Raw genomic sequence first — 6,514 nt, 5'->3', positions numbered from 1 at the left:
ACTTGCTTTAAGTCCCAAAGCGGATAAGAATGTCATCCCTCTTATTCCCCTTCCCTCCCCTCCTTGCTCAGTGACATGTCCTGTCCCATCCTGCCCCTGCCCCACCACTGCTGCCTCTGTCCCCAGCTTCCCCAGGGGCAGGGAAGCTCAAGACTTGCTTGTGCCCTACTCTAGCCAGACTACATGGGGAGCCTACAGCTGAGGACAGCAGCAGTGGTGGTGTTGGGGAGTAGGTTCCTCCTACCTGTCTGGTCCCTCCCAGATGAGAGAGTCAGGATGGGGCCAGAGAAGTCCACCTGCTGCTGCCACTGTCTCCAGTCAAGCCCGGCTCAGTGCAGCCACTCCCTGCAAGGTTAGCTGGGGCAGTGAAGGAGCAGCTGAGACAGCAGCAACAGTAGGTGGGTCTCCCTGTAGCCAGAGGCATAAGTAGAGAGAGGGAGGGAATGGGACAGCAGGGGAAGCTAGGTGATGCTGAGCATGGAAAGGAAGGAAGGGGGTGCAAAAGTATGTGGAGGGACTGGATTTTTACCTGCTTTAGGGACTTTTAAAAAGTCCATGGCTGCTGCTCCCATGGCATGGTCTGCCCACTCTGGTGGGGGAGGAGGGAAGCTGTTAACTGGGGTGTTCATCTACTCCTGAAACACTGGCTGTTGCTTCTTAAAAATCTTGGATCCACCTATGTGAGAATGCACCTTCTCCCACTGGTCTCTGCATGTCAGTATATGCAGATATTATCATAGAACCATAGAAAATGAGGGTTGGAAGGGACCTCAGGAGGTCTAGTCCAACCCCCTGCTCAAAGAAGGACCACCTCCAACTAGATCATCCCAGCCAAGGCTTTGTCCTACAGGGTTGTAAAAACCCCGAAGGATGGAAAGTCCACAACCTGTCTAGGTAACCTGTTCCAGTGTTTTACTACCGTCCTCATGAGAAAGTGTTTCCTAATATCTAACCTAAACTTCCCTTGCTGCAACTTGAAACCATTGCTCTATGTTTGGTTATCTGCCACCACTGAGAACAGTCTAGCTCCATCCTCTTTGGAACCACCCTTTCAGGTAGTTGAAGGCTGCTATTAAATCCCCCCTCAGTCTTCTCTTCTGCAGAGTAAAGCCCAATTCCCTCAGCCTCTCCTCAGAAGTCACGTGCCCTGGGGCCCTCACCATTTTCATTGCTTTCCACTGGACTCTTCAATTTGTCCACATCCTTTCTGTAGTTGGGAGGCTCAAAACTGGACACAGTACTCCAGATGTGGCCTCACCAGTGCTGAATAGAGGGGAAGAATCACTTCCTTGACCTGCTGACAACACTGCTACTAATGCAGCCATTAGCCTTCTTTGCAATAAAGGTGCGCTGTTGGCTCATATTCAGTTTAGTGTCTACTGTAACCCCAGGTACTTTTCTGCAGAGCTGCTATTTAGCCAGTCAGCCCTCAGCCTCTACAGGTGCATGGGATTGTCCCAGCCTTTGTGCAGGACTTACTACTTCTCCTTATGGAAACTCAAAGAGATTTCTTTTGATCCAATTCTCCAATTTATTGAGGTCTCTTTGGGCATGTCTACATGCTCATTAATGTGCTGTAATTATGGCACGTTAAGGTTAGTACCTGTAATAACAGGTAGGTACTAAATGTGTTGTAATTGGTGCTACTGCACAGTAGTGCTGGTGCATACTTTTTGTGATGCTAATGTGCACTAGACTAATTCTACTGCATATTAGCATGGTTTCTGCCTGCTGTGGTAGTGTGTAGTAGAATTAGTCTGCTGTGCATTTAGCGTCTTGTGTAGATGCACCCTTTGCATCCTAGCCCTGAATCCTAGCCCTCCCCCCAGCTTGATGTGATCTGTAAACTTGCTGAGGTTACACCCTATTTCATCTTCCAGGTCATTGATGAAAATATTGAACAAAACTGGCCCTAGGACCTACCCCTGAGGCACTCCACTTGAATGTGCAATGTCACACATCGATGGAGGATTCTGAGTATACTTTTAAATTTGATTTTCCTATTGCATGGGCCTTTGCAAAGTGGGCTGTTAAAATTTTGCATCATAACTGAAATTTATGGGAGGGCTTTTTAAGGAATATTGTAACTGGTGAAATTTGCTTTATTGCCTCTGCTAGTACTGCAGATAGTGTCTCCCTTGCCCTAGGTGGCTATTACCACGCTGTGCCTCTTTTAAGATTGTAGTTAAAGAATAGTGTATTTTGAATACACATCATGGCATCATTATATTTCTTGTGAGAAGATATTCCTACTTTCAGATTAGTATGTTGTACATATTGCTTTTATTTGATCCTAAAACCAGTCAGGATATGAGGCAAGGGAGAATTCCCCTTCACCTTTAATTCTATGAAGCCTAATAGGATTTTCTCTTTCCTGAACTAATTTACCTTGGAAGGGTATAGATATTGAAGTGATAGGTACTTTAGAAATTGCATATGGACTTGGTGTTAAAACTACAAGAATGTTTCCAGAAGTCGCCCTCAGATTTTACATGAAGCCAGTTCTTAAAGGCAGGACTCCAGTAAGGTATCCAGCAAGGGAGGTTTAGATTGGATATTAGGAAAAACCTTCTCACTAGGAGGGTAGTAAAACACTGGAACAGGTTACCCAGAGAGGTGGTGGAAGCTTCATTCTTGGGGGTTTTCAAAACTCGATTAGGCAAAGCTTTGGGTGGGATGATCTGGTTGGGAATAGTCCTGCTTTGAGCAGGGGGTTGGATTTAATGACTTCCTGGGGTCCCTTCCAACCCTTTTTCTATGATTCTATGAATAGCTGTTAAGTCCTTGTATGTTCAGTAAAGTTAGCAGTTCCTTTTGCAGTAGGAATATAAGAATCCCTTGATTGTTTTGGGACTGCCTAACTTTGCTGGTGTGGGAGGCGGGGACACGTGCCACTTTGGAGACAGGAACTATAGGAATTCTATTTCAAGTTTAAGATGAATTTATAAGTTTTGAAATAAATTTCTAGAGCTCATATGTCAACTTTATTTTGCTCATTATATTTTAATGTCTATTGTGGAAGACTTACCTCTGTCAGATGAGGAGAGGAGCCGGCGGGATGCTGCGCTGGAAGTGGAGCATGGTGAAAGTGAAACTGTGGCATTCCCGCCTGCTATGGCAAAGAAAGAAAAGGGAAAAAACCTGCCGAGTCGGAAGGAGCCAGGATTGGCTCCCACATCGGTGTGGGCATGCTTTATAACAGTGTGCCGGGGCTGATTCATGGCCTGGAACCCTGAAGCTGGGATAAAAGGCCCAGTAGGGAATCAGCGAGCAGGACTGGAAGTGAGGTCCTCAACCGGCCCGGAGGGGCCAGATACTGAAGGCAGTCCCAGCTCAGGGATGTGGTGGCTACCCCAGAAAGCTCTTGAAGAGTCAGAGCCAGAGATGGCTCCACAACTTACCGGAGGAGATTCCATGGACATCGGAGATCTACAGCACAGACTGGGTCTTGGCAGAACCAGATAGAGAAAAGATCAACAGACAACCGGCCCACGGCAGGTATAAAACTTGAATCGAGAGTGGGAAGCTGGGGAACACGATAGGCTGGGACCGACAAGACGCATAAATAAGGCAAAGTGCAGCAGGGAGTAACTAGGTCAAGTAACATCCCAATCCCACCATAATAAATCCAAAGGGCCAAGACACCAAAGCGTGCATAGTACTAACCCTGGTGGCCCAGGCAACACCATCTTTGGTTGGTGTTAGGTGGGGTATAGAGGAGGTGCAGCCCCAAGCAGGAAGGACAACCAGAACGACTGAAGGAAGGTACCAGGAGGGACGGGATAGACAATCTTCTTCCCCATCAAAATTAATTTTCCAGCAAGGACGTGGCAGGCGAGACCCCCCTGGTGTACCAACCAAGGTCCATTCCATTAACAAGCCTGTTCTTTCCTTAAAGCAACAGCGAAGTCAGAAAAATCCACACGGACTCAACACACAGGTGAAAGGCATGGGAAATTACACTATTAAGAAAGAAAATTCTCATATTTTTTTAAGCCTTCCTGAGGTTGGGGGCCTGGTACTACTGTACCCCATTCTTTGCCCCTCTCCCTCATAGACTCTGCACCTAGATGAAAACATGTACGTAGGATTAAACAAAGAGGCTGTAATTTAAACTCTCATCCCTCTGGATTGCAGTTGGGTTTGAATTTCTTATTGTTCTTACAGTGTGTGTTTCATTTTTTGGTTTGGGATCCAAAATGGGACAGGAGTTTTCTGCTTCTGAATTGGAGGTTTCCTATCCCAAGAACAGCAGTGACAGAAATGAATTTGAATCCTAAACCTGATTCAGTTTTAATCCCAAATTGCACCTTAAATCCTTGCTAGTTATGGATTTGAACACACCCTTGACCCAGACTTTCTGCATAAGGAATGATGTATGACCTTGGTACAAGTAATACAGTAGCAGAATGGTCCAAAATATCTTCTATGGAGATATTTTATGAATGGTCCAGCTATCTTCTCTGTGTTTCAGTTAGGTATGTGTGTACACCTGAAACTGCCTCAAGAAGTATGTAGGTTAACAGGTTCCATTAACTACCAAAGGGACTTTGAATATGATGGAATTAACTGTGAAACAAACAACAAACCATTATGATTTTATTAAGTAGTGGATACTCTAGAAAAAAATAGGTCCTTTGATATATATTGAAATATTTACTTGTAGAATGATACAATCAAGAGTTTTTCTATGATCAGCTTTGTATTGATGCTTTTGTGGGTTTTTTTTAACTAACTCTAGATCCAACTAAGTTTTAAGGCTCTGTTAGGGAGGCTTCTAGGAAAGCATCTGCTGGAAAAGATCATAGCTGGAGTAGCAGCTTGTTACAGAAAGAAATTGATGTCTTCGTAACAACATTGCCTGAAACATTCAAGGACTTAAAACTTGTTTGGCATTAGTCACAAAGAAAACGACTCCACCTCCTATAATGAAGGAGCCATAATAATTTGGAGACCTCCTCTTGTGTTCAGAGTAATGATGACGAGGCCTCTAATCCATAGTACATAAATACATCATGGTTAGTAGATCCTCCCCTACAATCTCATTGAGACTGACTAATAACTACCAGAATTCACAGAGAACACAAGACATACAAGACAAGATCCCCATATGGTACAAATAGCCCAGAACCATTGACTTCATTGGAGCTGCATAAGTCAATGCCAGCTGAGTATCTACTTCACAGCTTTTAGGGGTTTTCCTAATTGGCTAGCCCAGTATATATTTCAGACTGCTGGGGAAGCACACCCCTCTGAAGGAACTGAAATGCCCCGATGAAGTATGCCACATTCATTTTGTATCTGCCCTACTCTGCTAGTGAGGTGGGAGTAGGATGGGTCTATGGGCCTTTTGAGGTATCTAGTACTGCTGTCTCTATCTGACATGCCCAGTTCTTGCTCTGCAAGAACAGGGACTGAGAATGAGTCTTCTCCTTCAGCTTGTACCCTCTTTCTTCCTAGGGTACCCATGGAAAGGAGGTCTTTTAATTTAAGCAATTATTTGGTCAGGCAACGATAATGAGAGAGAATGGGGGAGCATTGTGTGGTTCTTTTCCTCCCCACGCTAGTCTCCATTTTCCTTTCTTGTTACCACCATCCTTTTTCTCCCTCTCATGCTTGCCTACCTGCCCTTTTTCCTCTCTCACACACATACCTCTACTCCAGCTCCCTACTACCTCTTTTTCCTGCCTACATTTCCTGTCTCTTTCCTGTCCCAGGACTCCTGCTGCTCTCACACTTCCTTCTTGCAACACTTTCTCCCTCCAACTGTCAAGCCCGAGAGTCATACAACCTTTTGGCCTCAACGTTCTGCCCAATCTGTACTACTAGAGTAACTGGAGGGAAGCAAAGACCGTACCTCCTTGTCTTCCTATTTTATTATCGTCCTTTGAAATAGCATGCCCACCACAAACTCATGGCCTCTAGAATAACTCCACCCGTTCCTGGTGCCAAATCATGTATGGTACAGATCAAGATTGTCTGAAGGCCCCAACAGGAGCTCAACATGTTCTAGAGTTTGTTGTGTGCTTAAATGCCTTTAAAATGCAACAAATCATGCAAAATAAAACCAGTGTAACCCTGCCCTTTCTTGGAAGGAATATCATTCATTTACTTTCTGAGAGTGTTTGGGCAAACGTGATTTAAGTTTGCATTTTAGTACACTGAGGGTCAGGTTGGAACCTAGAAACATATAAAAGTCACACTGAATTGAAACAGCTGTTTTGTTTGATTTAGGGCCAAAGCCAGACAAGTTCCCTTCAGTTCTGCACATCATATCTGAAATCCTTAAATAATGCTAGGGTCACTCAATGTGCAGCTAGGGTTTGAAGAGTTCATGGTATACCTGTCTGTAATTTCACTGTATTTTAGAATGGAGTAAAGCTTTTACAATGGGCCACATTTATCTCCAGCTTCAAGGGCTTCATATGAGAGATCAGACTGGCCTCCTTCAGTTTATGCATGGAGAAATGTTGGATGAGGCTGCACATCTGACTAAGTGGAACACTGTATTTGG

Source organism: Alligator sinensis, unplaced genomic scaffold (assembly GCF_000455745.1).
Source record: "Alligator sinensis unplaced genomic scaffold, ASM45574v1 scaffold973_1, whole genome shotgun sequence".
NCBI lineage: Eukaryota > Metazoa > Chordata > Crocodylia > Alligatoridae > Alligator > Alligator sinensis.
The sequence above is the reverse complement of the archived record's forward strand: the minus strand, read 5'-3'. Positions refer to the sequence as shown.